General features: G+C 46.7%; 1 long non-coding RNA gene across 1 annotated transcript; it reads left to right on the top strand.

Moving 5' to 3' along the window:
* The first annotated feature begins 5747 nt into the window (after positions 1 to 5747).
* On the top strand, positions 5748 to 12829 carry LOC141110067 (uncharacterized). The gene is made up of 4 exons (XR_012236229.1): positions 5748 to 5930; positions 6611 to 6857; positions 10621 to 10759; positions 12547 to 12829. It is a non-coding gene; the product is annotated as an uncharacterized lncRNA (long non-coding RNA).
* The last annotated feature ends 6386 nt before the right edge of the window (positions 12830 to 19215 follow it).

Genomic DNA, 19215 nt, shown 5'->3' with positions numbered 1-19215 from the left:
AATATAAAATATTCCATGGACTCGACATGCCTCTCAGCAAATAGCTTGGGGTGTCTACTTTCCAAAATGGGGTCATTTGGGGGGGTTTTGAACTGTCCTGGCATTTTATGCACAACATTTAGAAGCTTATGTCACACATCACCCACTCTTCTAACCACTTGAAGACAAAGCCCTTTCTGACACTTATTTTTTACATGAAAAAGTTTTTTTTTTTTTGCAAGAAAATTACTTTGAACCCCCAAACATTATATATTTTTTTAAAGCAAATGCCCTACAGATTAAAATGGTGGGTGTTTCATTTTTTTTTTTCACACAGTATTTGCGCAGCGATTTTTCAAACGCATTTTTTGGGGAAAAAACACACTTTTTTAAATTTTAATGCACTAAAACACACTATATTGCCCAAATGTTTGATGAAATAAAAAAGATGATCTTAGACCGAGTACATGGATACCAAACATGACATGCTTTACAATTGCGCACAAACGTGCAGTGGCAACAAAATAAATACATTTTTAAAAGCCTTTAAAAGCCTTTACAGGTTACCACTTTAGATCTACAGAGGAGGTCTACTGCAAAAATTACTGCCCTCGATCTGACCTTCGCGGCGATACCTCACATGCATGGTGCAATTGCTGTTTACGTTTGACGACAGACCGCCGCTTGCGTTCGCCTTAGCGCAAGAGCAGGGGGCGACAGGGGTGCTTTTTTTTTTTTTTTTTTTTTTTTTTTCTTTATTATTTTTTTGCTTTTTTATCTTATTTTTAAACTGTTCCTTTCATTTTTTTTTTTTTTAAATCATTTTTATTGTTATCTCGGGGAATGTAAATATCCCCTATGATAGCAATAGGTAGTGACAGGTACTCTTTTTTGAAAAAATTGGGGTCTATTAGACCCTAGATCTCTCCTCTGCCCTCAAAGCATCTGACCACACCAAGATCGGTGTGATAAAATGCTTCCCCAATTTCCCAATGGCGCTATTTACATCCGGCGAAATCTAAGTCATAAAATGCTCGTAGCTTCCGGTTTCTTAGGCCATAGAGATGTTTGGAGCCACTCTTGTCTCTGATCAGCTCTATGGTCAGCTGGCTGAATCACCGGCTGCATTCTCAGGTTCCCTGTTTGGACAGGAGAGCCAGAGAAAAACACGGAAGACGGTGGGGGGGGGGGGGCATTCCCTCCCACGGCTTGTAAAGGCAGTCTAGAGGCTAATTAGCCGCTAGGATTGCTTTTACATGAAAGCCGACCGTTGGCTGAAAAGAATGATACCAAGATGATACCTAAACCTGCAGGCATCATTCTGGTATAACCACTCAAAGTTGTGAATGGCGTACCTGAAGACAAAAAAATGGTTAACAATAAAGCACAGTAAACAATAAAGTATAAATAATTACATACCTGAAAAACAAACATGATAAAACATAATAACAATAACAATAACAATAACAATAAAACACTGCAGAATAGAATACAGTAAAAAAAGAGCAGAACAATAGAGAGAGAGAATAGAGAGAGAGAACAATAAAACGACAACTATTTTTTTTTATTTTATATATATTTTTTTTTTTTTTTACACTTTTTTTGTAACTAACTTTTATAACTGTAACCGGTTCCAGGTTCGGGTCTCTCAAAATGCGATGGCATCTTGGGAGACCCTGTGAAAGTGTGCCTAGTCTGTGCAATGCTGTACCCTACGCTAATACTCAACTAGTGTATGGTAGCGTTCAAAACATTCACCAATGCAAAGACCAGGATTGTCAGGACAGGAGGGACAATAATAGCGGGTGTCACGCCTATATCCGCGTTTGCTGCAGACACAACATCTTTTTGGGGGGGTTCGTTGGGTAGGGGTACTCGGGAGCACATAAAAATGCCTCTCATGCAGCCGACTGCATTTCGTTGGGGGATGTGAATGGGGGAAGTACGGGCGCTGCAGAAGTGGTGGGTTCCCAATTAGGATTGGCGAATGCAGCAGGAAGGGCACTATGGGCACGACGGGCCTGTGTTTGTCTTTTTGGTGGCAGCGGGACACTACTTGTGCTTGCCACCTCACCAGCTTGAACTGCACTTATGGGACTCGCCACGTCACCAAGTGTTACTGCAGTGCTGGTTTGACTACGACCGGGGTGTACTAGGCCGCTGGTGCTTGCCAGTTCAATAAAAAGCTTCCAAAAAAACTGTTAGCGATCGCAGGGATCAGGCCTGACTCTGCGAACGCTGCAGTTATGCGTTTAGTGTTTTGTAAGTGACAGTGATCGATCGATACTGCACTTGGGTGGGCTGGACTGGGCCGGGCGGAGGGGCAAAACGCAGGTGCTAGCAGGTATCTGGGTTGATCCCGCTAACACTGCGTTTTTGGGAACCCTAAACTGCTGGGGACGCTAGTATAGATCTGATCTGATCGGATCAGATATTGATCCGTTCAGATACTATACCACTAAAGGAGGCGTATGCTGCGTGCGTGGGTGTTAGTGGTACTGGCGCTAACCTGACGCTGCCTGGGGCCGGTGCTTGCTAGTTCACCAAAATGCTACCAAAAAAACTGTTAGCGATCGCAGGGATCAGGCCTGACTCTGCGAACGCTGCAGTTATGCGTTTAGTGCCTTGTAAGTGTCAGTGATCGATCGATACTGCACTTGGGTGGGCTGGGCTGGGCCGGGCGGAGGGGCACAACGCAGGTGCTAGCAGGTATCTGGGCTGATCCCGCTAACACTGCGTTTTTGGGAACCCTAAACTGCTGGGGACGCTAGTATAGATCTGATCGGATCAGATATTGATCCGATCAGATACTATACCACTAAGGGAGGTGTACGGTGCGTGCGTGGGTGTTAGCGGTACTGGCGCTAACCTGACGCTGCCTGGTGCTTGCTTGCCAGTTCACCAAAATGCTACCAAAAAAACTGTTAGCGATCGCAGGGATCAGGCCTGACTCTGTGAACGCTGCAGTTATGCGTTTAGTGTTTTGTAAGTGACAGTGATCGATCGATACTGCACTTGGGTGGGCTGGGCCGGGCGGAGGGGCAAAACGCAGGTGCTAGCGGGTATCTGGGCTGATCCCGCTAACACTGTGTTTTTGGGAACCCTAAACTGCTGGGGACGCTAGTATAGATCTGATCAGATCAGATATTGATCCGATCAGATACTATACCACTAAGGGAGGCGCATGCTGCGTGCGTGGGTGTTAGCGGTACTGGCGCTAATCTGACGCTGCCTGGGGCGACGCATATCACCGCCGGGCGATCAGGGGGCTAAACTTTTATTCGGTAATAAACGGCGGGTGCCCTGACACTATAAAAAATAAACGAACTAACCTGCGTCACCCGTAACGGTTATACGGTGATCAGTGGTGAAAGGGTTAACTAGGGGGCAATCAAGGGGTTAAAACATTTATTAGGTAGTATATGGGGGTCCCTGTCACTATAAAACGCTGACGGCGAACCTAAATATTTACCTCACTAACTAGCATCACCAGCGACACTAATACAGCGATCAGAAAAATGATCGCTTAGCAACACTGGTGACGGGGGGTGATCAAGGGGTTAAAACTTTATTAGGGGGGGTTAGGGGGGTACCCTAGACCTAAAGGGGGGTAATACTCACTGTCCCAACACTGTAACTGTCACAAACTGACACTATGCAATAATCAGAAAAAAAAAAAAAAAAAAAAACCTGCTGGTGTCAGTTTGTGACAGGGGGGGGGGGTGATTGGGGGGGGATCGGGGGGCGATCGGGGGGGGGATCGGGGTGTTTTGTATGCCTGGCATGTTCTACTGTGTGTGTGTGTGTTGTGCACTCACATTGACGTCTTCTCCCCTCGGCGCTGGAACGGAAACTACCGAGCCGAGGGGAGATGACATCATTTCCTTTGCTGCTGTTTAGCATACAGCAGCAAAGGAGTGTTCCCATTGGCCGGCGGCGATCGCGAGGGGGGGGCCACGAACGGATGGCCTCCCCCTCATCTCGGATCGCCGGGGAACAGAACGGGACCGCTTCGGGCACCGGGGGGGGGTCCGATAGGACCCCCCACCCGCGAGAGGCAAATCACGTACATGTACGTGATTTTGCCTGCCCGTGCCGCCTTGCCGACGTAAATCGGCGTTAGGCGGTCCTTAAGTGGTTAAACTAGCATGTCCTTCTAAGAAGTTGGCACCTAGATTTATGGGACCGTTTCCGGTTAAAAGAAAGATCAATGAAGTTTTGTATGAACTGACTTTGCCTGACTCTCTTAAAATACACCCCGTGTTTCATGTGTCATTGCTCAAACCTGCTGTACCTGATCCCTTCCCCGGTAGAGGAACTAGACCTCCTGAACCTATTGTGATTGATGGCAATGAGGAATTTGAGGTCGAGGCTATTCTTGATTGCAGGAAAAGACAAGGGCAGATCCAGTTCCTAATTAAGTGGAGGGGCTACGGCCCAGAAAGTAATTCATGGGAACCAGATAGTAATGTGCATGCTAGGCGTTTAGTGCGAGCCTATTTTTCTAACCATCCGGAAAAGAAAAGGCTTTTGTGCACGTGCGCGCGTACGGGCGTGCGCGCGTTCGCGATAGCGCCGGTTTGGCGCCAAAGTACACATAAAAGTCCCCCTGTGCCTCTGGCACATTGCTGCTTCGTCTCAGCTTCGTGATTCTTGTATTTGAACCTGATTGCTTGCTACCTATCTGACCCGGCTTGTCTGACCATCCGTCCTGCTCCAATCCGACCCGGCCTGTCTGACTACTCTTCTACTACCTGCCTGATACCGTTGCCGATCTCTGCCTGCCTACCGACTCTGCCTCTGCCTGCTGTTTTTGCCTGTTTCATATCCTTGCTGACCCGGACCGTCTGACCCTGCTTGTGCCTGTTTAGTCCTTGCTGTTGCATCTCCAAGTGTTCCAGTTTGCTGCCTCCAGTCTCACCTGATCTGCAGTCCAGCCATCCCTGTGGAATCTCTCATCACTTCAGCATCAGAGACTCAGCTCAACAGGCACTCCTACCCCACTGTGCTCAGGAGACCACTGTCCCCACTCCAGTGGCTCCTGAACCAGCGTTGTATGAGAGGTCTTCTCCTACAAAGTCAGGCTCTACTACCAGGTACCTAACAGGGGGGGGGGGGGGGGGCGAACAAACAGTCGAACGACCCGTTTGTTCGGCTGCTCGCAGAACGTCCGAACAGCGAAAGTTCAGCCCGAACTTATGCTCGGGCCGAACCGTTCGCCCATCCTTAGTGACAACCCAAAATTCAGTATCTCAGAAAATTTGAATATTACATAATAAAAAAAGGATTTTTAATACAGCAAATGTTGGCTTACTGGAAAGTATGTCCATGTACAGTATAGTATGCACTCAGTACTGGGTCGGGGCTCCTTTTGCATGAATTACTGCATCAATGCGGTGTGGCATGGAGGCGATCAGCCTGTGGTACTGCTGAGGTGTTATGGAAGCCCAGGATGCTTTCATAGCGGCCTTCAGCTCATCTGCATTGTTTGTTCTGGTGTCTCTCATCTTCTTCTTGACGATACCCCATGGATTCTCTATGAGGTTTAGGTCAGGCGAGTTTGCTGGCCAATCAAGCACAGTGATACCATGATTATTAAACCAGGTATCAGTAGTTTTGGCAGTGTGGGCAGGTGCCAAGTCCTGCTGCAACATTAAATCGGCATATCCATAAAGCTGGTCAGCAGAGGAAAGTGTATATTTTATACTCTTATCTATATCTATCCTTACACATTATATAATATATATTCATTTTTTTTTTTCAGATTAGTGTGGACCTGAGCTGTTCCTCTATTCCATCTTTTCCATGGACTACACTGTGGTTCCCTGGCCTGTTCTTTTGCTGTACCCCTGGTTTGGATGGGTTTTTCCTGTCTCAGCCCCAGGTCAGACACTGCATCTGACATCCTTATTCCCCTTTTTAGAAGCTGGGCTTTTCTCTAAAGCTGACTTGTAAGTATCAGATTTCTTGCCCCTTTAAGATACTTTTTTTTTCTTTCCCCTTTATAGGAAATTATTTATTTTTTAATATGTGCCTATATATATTATATATATAATTTTTTTTTGTTTACTTACTCACAATTATAGATATTTCCTATTATAACATTCTCCTAATGAGTGGACAGGATCCATGAAACACATAGAGTTTTTTGGGTGTCAAGACGGCCTGTTTCTTACAATTTACATCCATCATGTTTTTGTTCATGCATATACCATCATGTATCAGCACAATATGAATTTATTTTACCAATTATGTGTATATAATTATACAAAGAGCTGCTCGTTTTAAAGGGACTTTACCGCTGTTTAAGCGGCTCTTTTTGGCCGCTAGCAGGGTGCTTTCAACCCCAAAAAAGGGGGTTAAAAACTCCTGTGTTGTGTTGCTTCTGAAGCGCTTTTCAGGCACTTTGGAAGCGCTGCCTATTCATTGAAATGGGCAGGAGCGATTTGGGAGCGCTGTATACAGCAGGACAGCAGTGTAGGCAACAGAACGGGTATTAAACCTTTTCTTTACAGGTGCCTGTACTTCATTCTCTCAATCAACATTGACTATTTTTAATCCTATGATGCTAGCATTAGTAAATAGGAAAGTATATAATATGTAACATATTTTTTTTTTTACATATTTTCAGTTACTTCCTGGTTTCCAGGCCTAGGCAAATGATGTCAGACATCTTAGGAGTGAAGGAGGGGTTTTCTCAGCTGAGCACGCCCTCCTGCCTGCATGCCGAACTAAGGATAGATGGATTGCAGGAATTAAACGCTACACAAATTATCTGTCTTTAATCAAGATTGCCACGGCCAGAATAATTGCTGGGGGTTGAGTTTTTTTCCAAGTGATTCCTTAGCAAAACAAAGCATGGAGACATGGATAGATGGGTGAGTTTTCTTTGAATATTAAAAATGAATTTAATAGTGTTTTTGGTTTGTGGTGTTTCAATGCAGTGTAGTTCCACTTTAATAAAAATTGTTATCTAGTGACAAAGTCCCTTTTAGTTACCTCTGCCTTTCTCCCGTGCATTTACAGTATATATATATATATATATATATATATATATATATATATATATATATATAGCAACTCAGTATAAAGGCAAAATCAGGTTATTTATAGTATCTATTAAAAACAGATTTCATGCCTTTCTAAAGAAAAGATACTGTATTTATTGGCATATAACACTCACTTTTTCACCAAGAAAATCGGGTGCAAATAACATGTGCGTGTTATACACCAATACTTAAATTTTAGCTGCCTCGGAGGGGACAGGGACGAGCGCCGTCAGATTAAATGCAGTGAGAATCTCCTGTTTACTTGGCGGCCTCTGTAATAGGAAGTCCTGTCTCCTGGGCCACCATTGGACCACTGTTCTGTCTATCATAGGATTCTCACTGCATGTAATCTGTTGGCGCTTGTCCCGCCCCCCTCCCTGTCCCCTCTTGCTGCAGATGGGCATCGATCAGGCTGCAATGATGGCAATGGTGAAGCTGCTGCATTGAAGGCAATGGTGAGGCTGCTGCAATGAAGGCAATGGTGAGGCTGATGCATTGAAGGCAATGGTGAGGCTGCTGCATTGAAGGCAATGGTGAGGCTGCTGCATTGAAGGCAATGGCAAGGCTGCTGCATTGATGGCAATGGCGAGGCTGTATTGATGGCACTTGTGAGGCTGCAGATGGGCATTGATCGGGCTGCATTGATGGCAATGGTGAGGCTGCAGATGGGCACTGACCCTTCTTTTGCTTCAAAGTTCCTTATTTAAAATTTAAGTTTTTTTCCTGAAATTTCCCTCTTAAAATGAATGTGCGTGTTATACGCCTGTGCATGTTATACGCCGATAAATACGGGTAAGCAAAATAGCATAAATGAAATGAAGAGTACTGTATATACTCGAGTATAAGCCGAGTTTTTCAGCACATTTTTTTTGTGCTGAAAGTGCCCCCCTCGGCTTATACTTGAGTCAAGCACTTGCAAAGAATGACATTTCCCGAACTGACTTTGGGGCCCCATATTTCGGGGCCACTTGGTGCTAGGAACCCCAAATTTGGTGTGCAAACCCAACTAGCACTACAACATATCCAAAGCTGGGCTTCCTAGCACCAAGTGGTCCCGAGATATGGGGCCCCAAAGTTGGTTCGGAAAATGTCATTCTCTGCTGCAGAAAAGAACTCTGAGTTTTCTGAACCAAATTTGGGGCTCTGTACCTCAGGGCCACTTGGTGCTAGGAACCCCAAAGTTGGGAGGCAAACCCAGTGGAAGTAGCACTACAACATACCTAAAGCTGGGGTTCCTAGCACCAAGTGGACCCAAGATATGGGGCCCCAAAATCGGTTAAAAGCCTAGGGTGAGAAATGCGCAGCTACTGTAAGTGGAAAAGAGGGTCAACAATGTCCATTTGCATGCCTCACTGTGTCCATTTGCAGCCATAGGTCCACCAAACTTCAAACTCCTTAGTTAAGGGTTCCTAGATGCCCCCTAGATGCAGACAAAATTTGGGGTCTCGACCCAACGGGTCCCGAAATGACATTGCTGTAGATGGACAGTTGACCAAGTTTGGGGCCCTGTATCCCGGGGCCACTTGGTGCTAGGAACCCCAAATTTGGTGTGCATACCCAGTGGAACTAGCACTACAAAACATCTAAAGCTGGGGTTCCTAGCACCAAGTGGACCCCAGATATGGGGCCCCAAAATCGGCTCAGAAAATGTCATTCTCTGCTGCAGAAAAGTGCTTGACATTTTCCGAACCAAATTTGGGGCCCCGTATCTCGGGGCCACTTGGTGCTGGGAACCCCAGCTTTGGATGTGTTGTAGTGCTAGTTCCACTGGGTATGCAATTTGGTATTGGTAATATTACCATAGCTTCCAGCGGCACACCTGACTATTCAGCTTTGCTAATAATGATGTAACTGCTGCTCCCCATAGCACCCTTACAAATACCACTTGTATCTCTTTGGTGTCTTAGGGTGATAGATACTTTCACATCCCAGCATGTTTACTGAATTATATTTTTCAAGCATATAAGCCGGTTGCCTTATCAACAATTTCTGTTTCTCACTTTCCCAGCTGGTCTATGCATACCAATGTGCTGTCATATGCAGTTTTAGAATGGTCTGAATATTTATATATACTTTGATGTTTGAAGTTATTTTTTTCCCTAAAATATGTATTTCACAGTCAGGTATCATGCTTACAAATACAAATGTACACTTGGAGTATGTTGAAACACAAGTCTTATTCTCATGACTAGGGATGAGCTGAACACACCCCAGTTCGGTTCTCAACAGGACATGCAAAAAATTCTGACGAACACGCGAACACCATTAAAGTCTATGGGACATTAACCTAAAAAATCAAAAGTGCTCATTTTAAAGGCTTATATGCAAGTTATTGTCATAAAAAGTGTTTGGGGACCCGGGTCCTGCCCCAGGGGACATGTATCAATGCAAAAAAAAGTTTTAAAAAGTCAGTTTTTTCGGGAGCAGTGATTTTAATAATGCTTAAATTGAAACAATGAAAATGAAATATTCCTTTAAATATCGTGCCTGGGGGTGTGTATAGTATGCCTGTAAAGTGGCGCAGTTTTCCCGTATTTAGAACAGTACCACAGCAAAATAACATTTCTAAAGGAAAAAAGTAATTGAAGACTGATCGTGGCTGTAATGAATTGTCGGGTCTCGACAATATAGATAAAACTCATTGAAAAAAAACGGCATGGGTTTCCCCCCAGTCCATTACCAGGCCCTTCGGGTCTGGTATGAATATTAAGGGGAACCCCAAACCAAAAATGTTTTTAAAAAATTGCGGGGGGGGTCCCCCCAAAATCCATACTAGGCCCTTCAGGTCTAGTATGGAAATTAAGGGGAACCCTGCACCAAAATTTAAAAAAAGGCATAGGAGTCCCCCCAAAATCCATACCAGACCCTTATCCGAGCACGCAACCTGGCAGGCTGCAGGAAAAGGGGGGGTGAGAGAGCGCCCCCTCTCCTGAACCGTACCAGGCCACATGCCCTCAACATGGGGAGGATGCTTTGGGGTTCCTAAAGCACCTTGTCCCCATGTTGATGGGGACAAGGCCTCATCCCTAAAACCCTTGCCCGGTGGTTGTGGGGGTCTGCAGGCGGGGGGCTTAGCAGAATCTGGAAGCCCCCTTTAACAAGGGGACCCCCAAATCCTGCCCCCCCCTTCTATGTGAATTGGTAACGGGTACATTGTACCCCTACCATTTCACAAAAAAAGTGTCAAATAGTAAAAAAGACAGACACTTTGGGACAAGTCTTTTATTAAAAGATAAAAAAATAAAAATGTCCCGTGATATAGATCCATCTCACGCTGCCCGACGGACCAAAAAAAGAAAAAAAATCTGCAACAGCTCTGCCTCCATGGGAGGCTCCCGCCGAGTGATGCTTCTTCTCTGTGACAGCTGTTATATAGCTGAGGACGGGGCCACCCGGTGACGTAAACGGGTGACCCTGACCCCTATCTGATGCCATGTGATGTCAGAGGAACTCAGGGTCGCCCATTTACATCACCGAGTGGCCCCGCCCTCAGCTATATAACAGCTCATTACATGAATAACAATAAATTTACAAAGATGTTAAATTATAATAAATCTTTAATGGAAAAATATAATATAATGCATTACTTTAGGTATGTCTAAAAGAGGACCCGAACTCATAAGCATCATGGAAAAGAAAAAGGACAGCGAGAGAAAATGAAGAAATTCAACGAACAGGAAAGAAATGCAAAGGGCCACAAATGCACATTGGGGATTTATATTAGAGAAAAGGTTGGTATGAGTTGGCCTTGTTCGAACCAGGTGGAGTCAGAGCATTCAAATGCTCTAGCCAGAGCGTTTCACGTTTGAAGTATAAGTTTATCCCAATTCCCTCCTCTGGGATTCATAGGGACAATTTCAAGGACAAAAAAAGATACCATTTTGGTGTGATAATTATTATATAGGCCTATATGTCTAGTGACAGGCGTAACAATCTGGCCTCCTTCTGAATAATATGTATGGTCACTAATTCTTAGTCTAAATTCACGTTTCGTCTTGCCGATGTAGAATACACCACACCGGCAATACATGATATAATTGACTCCTCTGGTAGAGCAGTCAGCAAAAGTTCTAGATCTATGCCATTGGTCATTTGGTAATCTAGTGCCCTAGTGACCTTCCTTTATCCAGGGACAACATGGACAGCTGCCACAATGGTAAGTACCTCGTATTGAGGAATTGCTATTTCTGTGTGGCACATAATGACTAGAGGTAAGTTGTTGTCTTAAAGTTGTCGCTCGTTTAAAAATCAGCTTTGGAGTGGATCTTATATTTGGGAATTGTGTAATCCTCAGTAAGGAAATGCCAGTTCTTTGTGATCAGAGTTCGCAATTGTGGTTCATGAGTAGAGAACCTTGTAACCAGGCCAACAGTTTGGAGACTACGTTTGGATGGAGTATTATATAATAGGGACCCTCTTGTTTTTGTCCATGCCCTATTGTAGGAATGCTTCAAAAGTGTACGGGAGTAGCCTTGTGCTAGTAACCTCTCACGCAAGCAGAAATACTGGGCATATTGTATACTCCAAATCAGCGAGCTTGGGTGCGAGCTTCTGGCACGGAGTAGAGTGTTGCCAGCACTTGGCTTGCAGTTGAGATCAGATTGTATATAACCATCTGGGTCCATTGAAATATTAAGGTCAAGGAAAGGTATTTCTGGCTCACTCACCATGTAGGTAAATTTTAGATTGTAACAATTGGAATTCAATTCTTCCATAAACATATACAGGTCCCTCTCTGTGCCGGTCCAGATGACCAAAAGTTCATCGATGTACCTAAACCAACATAGGATGCAGGGGAACCAGGGCACATATATGTCACTGGAGAAAACCTCTCTCTCCCATTCGCCCAGATAGAGATTTGCATAGGATGGAGTGCAACATGTGCCCATGGCTACTCCCTGCACCTGCAAGTACAATTGATCCATGAAGACAAAATCGTTTTTTGTCAAAATGAAAGTGAGTAGATTCAGAATGAAACAGTTTAGTGGCCAGGAATGTCTGTCCTCTGCCATTCGGATGCCCTGCTCATGCGGGATATTCAAATACAAAGATTTTATATTAATTTGCAATGAGCAGGGCGCCCAGGGGGACATGAGTACCCATGCACGTGTCTGAGTAAATTGGGTGTATCCTTGATGAAGGATGGTAGACTGGTCACATGTGGAAGGAGAAATAAATCCGCAAATCTGCTTGCACATTCTGATAAGGATCCAATACCAGAAATAATAGGTCTCCCTGGTGGACCTCTCAAATTTTTGTGGAACGTAGGGGTCCGCGGATAAGGGTTAACCAAATACTCTAAAGTGTCTTTATGAATTAGTCCTTTCATGTGGGCCTGGGTACATAGGTCTCTAAACTCGCTCTCAAATGATGAGACCATTTGTAAATCAATAGGGCAATACCATTCCCTATTATCTAGTATATCGTAGCACATGCCTTTGTATTCTGGGTGGGACATCATTACGATGTTGCCACCTTTATCAGATGGTTTAATTACTATTTGTGTCTGTGTCCTAAGTTGTTGTAGTGCAAGTTGCTATTCGGCAGAAAGATTAAAGGAAGAAAGAGAAGAAGGCGATATCCAGTGCGCATTCTTGAGATCCCTGATGGATTTCTGGAGGAACATCCAGACATTTGGGCAGAGGGATAATTTAGGAAAGTGACCTGATTTGGACTTGAATCTTTTCACCCTGTGTATATTGGATATGTCATCTGTTGTCTTGAGTGGGGGGTCAAGGTCTATCTTCCCCTCATCATATAAAATCATCAAATCCGACGATCAGAGCTCTAAAGACTTTCATAGTGAAACATTTGACTTGTTACTTGATATTTCTCTTTCAGTTTTCTTGACTTTGTTCTGAATCAAACATGTATTTATACGTCAAATTATGAGCAAATAAATACAAGTCTTTAATTGTTTCCATTACATCAATCTCATGGGAGGGACAAAACCATAAACCCATTAGAAGAACAGATATCTGTGTCTCGGTCAAGTGTAAGTCTGTGAGATTAATTATGTTGAGCTCTGAGGGTTTGGTGTTTGAGGTGCTCTCACCACAAAAGTGTTTAGATTGCTCTAGACTTTGGCTTCTGCCAAGGTCACAGGATCTAAAAAAAATCAATATCTGTGGGGAGTTTAGTGTTAGCTGGTGGTCATGGGTATGCAGTAATGTTTGTCATTTTACCTCTCCATGTGTTCTGCTTAACCACCTAAGGACCGAGCCGCTTTCTGAGATTTGTTGTTTACAAGTTAAAAACATTTTTTTTGCTAGAAAATTACTGTTTACTACAGTTGGTATATGGTACCATCAAAGTCTATTATAACCTCTCCCTCTCTAATCTTCCTCCAGGATTTCTAACAGGTTATGGGCCTAGGCATAGCTCAGACACCCAGAGACAAGCTGAGAGCCCAGTCATAGCCATCTGCAGCAAATAAGTGCAAGATATAGCAAAAGAAAGAAGACTGCAACAGAACAAGAGAAAATGGCCAGTAAGGGCCCTTTCACACAGGCAGACCGATTGGGTCTGCCCTCCAGTCTCCTCTTTGGGCAGTTGGGTGTAAACAGACCGACTGTACTTTGACACCCATCGATATCCTGTCCACTAAAAACAGATGGATGGGGATCCATTCCCCATCTGTCTGGTGGATCAGATTGGATGGCAGTTCAGTGTAAATGGCTAGGCATTTCATTTATATCCCACTGGCCATAGAGGAGAACGGGCTATGCCTGTGTCCACTCTGCATAAGCGGAGTGGGCATGAACCAGCCATGCTCCTGCTCCGAGGAGATCAGAGGACAGCTTCCTTGCGGATTCTAATGAAGCCTATCCCATGCATAAGTGGCCTAACATAGGTGCAACAACGCTTTCATTTGCAAATTTGTCAAACCAAAATTTAAGATGAAAATGCTGCTAATAACAGAAGGTACATGGAGATGTATAAATTAAGTTGAGCCAGAACACCCTTCAGATGAGTAGATAAAGACCAACAATTTCAGAGCACAATCTCTCTTAGCATTGAAGATGATCAAATCATACATAAATGTTAGTGTAAAACTGCTTAAGAAATGTGGGAAGGATTTTAGATGCATGAAAGAGCTAATCTCAACAATAAACTGTATTTGATTAGAAAGCTATACCAAACCAAGCTGATGAAAGGCCAGGATATGCAGGATTACATAAGGCACACCTTGGAAATTGTTGAACGCCTGAGAGGTATAGGAGAAGAAAAAAAAGATTTTCATGTCACATCACTATTACTTAGTGGTTTACCAGAACGTTATGAAATGCTTGTCAGAGCACTTGTACAGATCCGGATGATTAACTAACATTGAAATATGTTAAGGGCAAGCTTATAGCTGAATATAATTGTAAAACTAAAAACAATAGTGCTTCTGTCGTAAAGTCCACTTAAACCACTTGCCGGCCGGCTCACGCCAATATACGTTGGCAAAATGGCACGGGTGTGCAAAATGACGTACCCGTACATCTCTCCATCATCGGCTGCTAGCGGGCGCGTGCATGGGCACGCTGCCAGCAGCGTGAGCGTCCCTGTGGGTTCCGCGGACTCACTGTCCACTGGTGGCCCTGCGATCCTGGCGCGGAGAGGCAGAACGGGGAGATGCCTATGTAAACAAGGCATTTCCCTGTTCTGCCTAGCAACATGGCAGGGATCTACTGCTCCCAGTGATCGGGAGCAGTGATCTCTTTCATGTTTTAGTGAGCCCATCCCCCCTACAGTTAGAACTCACTAAGTGAACACACTTAACCCCTTGATCGCCCCCTGGTGTTTAACCCCTTCCCTGCCCTGTGACATTTACACAGTAATCAGTGCATTTTATAGCACTGATCACTGTATAAATGTCAATGGTCCCAAAATAGTGTGACAAAAGTGTCCGATCTGTCCGCCGCAATGTCGCAGTCATTATAAAAAATGCCATAAATCTATCCCCTATTTTGTAGACATGATAACTTTTGCGCAAGCCAATCAATATACGCTAATTGATTTTTTTATTTTTTATTTATTTATTTTTATTTATTTCAGGTACTTATATAGCGCCGTCAATTTACGCAGCGCTTTACATATACATTGTACATTCACATCAGTCCCTACCCTCAAGGAGCTTACAATCTAAGGTCCCTAACTCACATTCATACATATACTAGGGACAATTTAGACAGGATCCAATTAACCTACCAGCATGTCTTTGGAGTGTGGGAGGAAACCGGAGTACCCGGAGGAAACCCACGCAGGCACAGGGAGAACATGCAAACTCCAGGCAGGTAGTGTCGTGGTTGGGATTCAAACCAGTGACCCTTCTTACTGCTAGGTGAAAGTGCTACCCACTACACCACTGTGCCGCCGTCTCTGGGTGTCTGAGCTATGCCTAGGCCCATAACCTGTTAGAAATCCTGGAGGAAGATTTTTATATATATATATATATATATATATATATATATATATATATATATATATATATATATATATATATATATATATATATATATATATTGGGGATATTTATTATAGCTGAAGATGAAAAATAGAAATAAAAACAGTAATGTGCAACAAGAAACCTGTGAATGTTTTGCATACAAGAAACAAGGTCATTTAAAAGCAAATTGCAGAATCTGGAAAGCTAGAATTGATAAAGAAACTAAACTACAAAAGTGAAGTACCAGAGGAAACAACAAATGTAGCAAAATGTTGAATGTATTGCACACAGGCAATGGAATGGAATATACAGGTAACACATAGGCAATTCTCAAAAAGCATGGTATAATATTTCAAACTACTGTACCATACTACCCAGAACAAAACAGAGTTGCAAAAATAAGGAACTGTACCAGTGGCGGCCCGTCCATAGGGGGCGCCTGGGCGCCGCCCCCCCCCCCCCCCTCCAGGCAGCAAAAAAAAAAAAAAAAAAATTTTTTAATACTGGCCCTTTAAAAAAAAAAAAAAAGGAAAAAAAAGGTCCTTAAAGTGGTGTTCCGGCCGAAATTATACTTTTTAAATAAAAATACCCCTATAATACACAAGCTTAATGTATTCTAGTAAAGTTAGTCTGTAAACTAAGGTCTGTTTTGTTAGTTTATAGCAGTAGTTTTTTTATAAACTTACAGCAGGCCGTGGCCATCTTAAGTGTGGGCATCTGAAGCCAGACTGTATTTCTTCCTGAAACTCATCCTTGCAGATCTCGCACATGCTCAGTGCAGCACAAGCAGTGTAATAGGTTTCAGGTCAGGTTTCCATAGCAACGGCAGTTTCAGAGGAAGTTGCTGCCCCTTCCCAGAAGGCATTGCAAACAGGAAATGATGCGATGGGCCGCGGCCAGGGAGGAGGAAGTGAAAAATGAATACAGCAGATATACCGTAGGTGCTGAGAAAAAAAATATAAAAATATCCAATTTGTTTACAGTGCACAGTTTAGTGAGGGATTCTGAAGAGTTGTAAAAGTGGGTGGAACTCCACTTTAAGTGCACTGTGTTCGGACGCCGGATACAGTGCGACGCCGGACACAGTGCACTTATAGGAAGCGCCACGTCTATGCAATCACGAGATTGCAGACGTGGCGCTGCATTTGCGGGCGTTTAGCCCGCCTTGGGGCGTTTTCTGAAGCACCAAATAGCTTCCGCCCGGCCATAGTAATACATACTACAGGCGCCGGGCGGAAGCTACTTGGCACTTCAGATTTGATTGACATCTGCCCTGAGTCAGATGTCACTTCCTGGTTCTATCTCTCATTGCGCCCGAGAGAGGAAGCAGGAAGAATGCTGGTGCCAGTGTGAGGAGGAGGACACCGCAGGAGACCCAAGGTAAGTACCTCTGTGTGGAGAATGGGGGGGACACCTGCTGTTGGGGGGCTCTGATGGGGACAACTGCTGTGGGGGGCTCTGATGGGGACACCTGCTTTGGGGGGCTTTAATAGGGGACACCTGCTGTGGGGGGCTCTGATGGAGGACTCTGATGGGGGACACCTGCTGTGGGGGGACTTTGATGGGGACACCTTCTGTGGGGGGACTCTGATGGGGACACCCTGCTGTGGGGGACACCTGCTGTGGGGGGCTCTAAAGGGGGAGTCTGATGGGGGACACCTGCTGTGGGGGGACCTTGATGGGGACACCTGCTGTGGGGGGACTCTGATGGGGACACCTGCTGTGGGGGGACTCTGATGGAGACACCCTGCTGTGGGGGACACCTGCTGTGGGGGGCTCTAAAGGGGACACCTGCTGTGGGGGGACTCTGATGGGGACACCTGCTGTGGGGGGACTCTGATGGGGACACCTGCTGTGGGGGGACTCTGATGGGGACACCTGCTGTTGGGGCCTCTGATGGGGACACCTGCTGTGGGGGGCTCTGATGGGGACACCTGCTGTGGGGGGGGCTCTGATGGGGGACACCTGCTGTGGGGGGGGCTCTGATGGGGACACCTGCTGTGGGGGGACTCTGATGGGGGACACCTGCTGTGGGGGGACTCTGATGGGGGACACCTGCTGTGGGGGGCTTTGATGGGGGACACCTGCTGTGGGGGGCTCTGGTGGGGGACACCTGCTGTGGGGGGCTTTGATAGGGGACACCTGCTGTGGGGGGGCTCTGATGGGGGACACCTGCTGTGGGGGACTCTGATGGGGGACACCTGCTGTGGGGGGCTTTGATAGGGGACACCTGCTGTGGGGGGGCTCTGATGGGGGACACCTGCTGTGGGGGGGCTCTGATGGGGGACACCTGCTGTGGGGGGCTCTGATGGGGGACACCTGCTGTGGGGGGGCTCTGATGGGGGACACCTTCTGTGGGGGGCTCTGATGGGGACACCTGCTGTGGGGGGCTCTGATGGGGGACACCTGCTGTGGGGGGCTTTAATAGGGGACACCTGCTGTGGGGGGCTCTGATGGAGGACTCTGATGGGGGACACCTGCTGTGGGGGGACTTTGATGGGGACACCTTCTGTGGGGGGACTCTGATGGGGACACCCTGCTGTGGGGGACACCTGCTGTGGGGGGCTCTAAAGGGGGACTCTGATGGGGGACACCTGCTGTGGGGGGACTCTGATGGGGACACCTGCTGTGGGGGGACTCTGATGGGGACACCTGCTGTGGGGGGACTCTGATGGGGACACCTGCTGTGGGGGGACTCTGATGGGGACACCCTGCTGTGGGGGACACCTGCTGTGGGGGGACTCTGATGGGGACACCTGTTGTGGGGGGACTCTGATGGGGACACCTGCTGTGGGGGGCTCTAAAGGGGACACCTGCTGTGGGGGGACTCTGATGGGGACACCTGCTGTGGGGGACACCTGCTGTTGGGGGGCTCTGATGGGGACACCTGCTGTGGGGGGCTCTGATGGGGACACCTGCTGTGGGGGGCTCTGATGGGGGACACCTGCTGTGGGGGGACTCTGATGGGGGACACCTGCTGTGGGGGACTCTGATGGGGGACACCTGCTGTGGGGGGCTTTGATGGGGGACACCTGCTGTGGGGGGCTCTGGTGGGGGGCTCTGATGGGGACACCTGCTGTGGGGGGCTTTGATAGGGGACACCTGCTGTGGGGGGCTCTGGTGGGGGGCTCTGATGGGGGACTCTGATGGGGGACACCTGCTGTTGGGGGGCTCTGATGGGGGACACCTGCTGTGGGGGGCTTTGATAGGGGACACCTGCTGTGGGGGGCTCTAATGGGGGACTCTGATGGGGGACACCTGCTGTTGGGGGGCTCTGATGGCGGACACCTGCTGTTGGGGGGCTCTGATGGGGGACACCTGCTGTTGGGGGGCTCTGATGGGGGACACCTGCTGTTGGGGGGCTCTGATGGGGGACACCTGCTGTGGGGGGCTCTGATGGGCGACTCCTGTTTTGGGGGGACTCTGATGGGGACACCTGCTGTGGGGGACACCTGCTTTGGGGGGCTCTGATGAAGGACACCTGCTGTGGGGGGACTCTAATGGGGGACACCTGCTGTGGGGGGACTCTGATGGGGGACACCTGCTGTGGGGGGCTTTGATGGGGGACACCTGCTGTGGGGGGCTTTGATAGGGGACACCTGCTGTGGGGGGCTTTGATAGGGGACACCTGCTGTGGGGGGCTTTGATGGGGGACTCTGATGGGGACACCTGCTGTGGGGGGCTTTGATAGGGGACACCTGCTGTGGGGGGCTCTGGTGGGGGGCTCTGATGGGGGACTCTGATGGGGGACAC

Source organism: Aquarana catesbeiana, linkage group LG10 (assembly GCF_042186555.1).
Source record: "Aquarana catesbeiana isolate 2022-GZ linkage group LG10, ASM4218655v1, whole genome shotgun sequence".
In the NCBI taxonomy this organism is placed as follows: Eukaryota; Metazoa; Chordata; class Amphibia; order Anura; family Ranidae; genus Aquarana; species Aquarana catesbeiana.
This window is presented reverse-complemented; position numbering and strand designations above follow the sequence as displayed.